The sequence below is a fragment of the Crocuta crocuta genome, unplaced genomic scaffold (genome assembly GCF_008692635.1).
Source record: "Crocuta crocuta isolate KB4526 unplaced genomic scaffold, BGI_CrCroc_1.0 scaffold197, whole genome shotgun sequence".
Classification (NCBI taxonomy): domain Eukaryota; kingdom Metazoa; phylum Chordata; class Mammalia; order Carnivora; family Hyaenidae; genus Crocuta; species Crocuta crocuta.
Genome location: NW_027532002.1, coordinates 7,958,650 through 7,960,223, shown reverse-complemented (window position 1 = coordinate 7,960,223; position 1,574 = coordinate 7,958,650). Strand labels below are relative to the sequence as shown.

General features: G+C 60.5%; 1 protein-coding gene across 4 annotated transcripts in view; it reads left to right on the top strand.

Annotated features, from left to right (window-relative positions):
• Nucleotides 1-1,574, top strand: part of CREB5 (cAMP responsive element binding protein 5) — a 492,421-nt gene that overhangs the window by 88,673 nt on the left and 402,174 nt on the right. Inside the window, exon 1 of one of the 4 annotated variants that reach the window (XM_077775425.1) lies at nucleotides 88-110. The exons of the other annotated variants lie outside the window; for them this stretch is intronic. The gene's annotated coding sequence lies outside the window, so the exon portion shown is untranslated. Of the gene's footprint in view, nucleotides 1-87; nucleotides 111-1,574 lie in introns of those variants that run through there. 4 annotated transcript variants of the gene reach the window in all.

Genomic DNA, 1,574 nt, shown 5'->3' with positions numbered 1-1,574 from the left:
CACCGGGGGGGTGATGTAATGCACTCTAAATAGAATGTATTGTAATCTTTGCTCAGTCCAACGTGGTCCCTTCACCCGGGCTCCGCTCTTGCCTTCTCCACACTTGTTTGGTAAGTTCCTAAAAATACGGCTCGGCCACTTCTGGGGCTTTTGCATTTAGCTACTTTTGTTGCACTTGCCGCGGGAGCCATCTCGGGAGCCTACTTGGTTTGCAGGGGTTGGTTCTCGGCAGCAGCCGCGAGATCACTTGGTCCAGTGGGCAGGTCACAGGGCAAGGAGTAGGGAAGATGCGATGCATTTTTTTTGGAGGGTGATCTGTGTTTGTAAACACTTTGGCGGACCAGAGGGAAGTCCGGCCCCACATGCTGGTGGACTGTGGAATTCTGCTGTGTCCCGAGGCCACCCCAGCGACCCCACGCCGTGTCCGTTCTGGAGCGCGTCTCGGTGGCCGCCGCGCCGAGCGACTGGAGGGATGCTAACGTGGAGCGAGCGCCGTGTCTTCCCCGGCGTGGTGCGTGTGTGGGAACGCGCGTGTTTCCCTGACAGGGGGAACAGTTATGAATCGGGGGTGTGTGTTTGCCTCCAGAGACCTGGCAAGGTGCGGAACCCTCCAGAAGTGCGGTCAAGCGGAGGCAGCGGCGGTGGCAGCGGAGACGGCGAGCCAGGAACCTCCCCCCGCGTCCCCAACTTCCCGGTGATGCGGCGGAACCCCCGGAGAAAGTTTGCAAACTTCCAGCGGGCGCGGCGAGGACGCCGGGTCACCTAGGGGGCGGACGGGCGGTCGCGCGGAGGGCTCGCTCCGTCCCGGTGCCGAGCCTGCTGCTGCCGCCTCTCCCGCCGGGCTGCCCGCCGCAGCTGGTGGGCGCGCGCGCCCGCGGAGGGGACGTGGCCCTTGAAGGGCACTTGGCTCTTGCCCCAGGCGCGGAAGGCTCGAGAGTGGCGCGGCTCTGCTCGCTTTCACTCCTGCAGTCGTCTCCTGCCTCCGTCTGGTTCTCGCTGGCATCATTACCTCTCCGCCGCCGCTGCCCCAAATGACAGCTCCCGGTTTTGCCGCGGCAGTGCGGTGGCAGTTCCCAGGACCCGGCGGCGGAGCCTTCCTCTCCGGCGGATTCTCCACGCAACCACTTAAACTTTTCACCAAGTTCTTAGAGGGGCAAGATGCGCGAAGGAACCAAGGACGTGTTCTCTCCAGGCAGCCGCATCCCGCTTCTTCTTTGCCATAGAATTATTTCCTGGGGGAGGGAGTATCCGGTAGATAGAGCCCCAGTCCTTGTCCACCCCCTTCCCCAACTTTCCCTGAACGGGTGCCAGCCCCCACTTGATGCTTGTTCAAGGCCAGGATCTGCAGTGGGTTGCTTGTGGGTTGCGTTGTCAGAATCCTCAGAGTGTGTTCGGTTTTTATTTTTCCCTCCCTCTCTGACATGTGTCAAGAAATAAAGGCTGGATACAGGTCCATTACGTCATTCTGCAGGCCAGAAAGTGTTTGATTCACAGCTTCGGATACTCAAGAGTTCGGGGTTTAGAAATGCTGACAAAGCAACTCTGCTTTTCCATCCCCCCCCTCCCCCCCAACA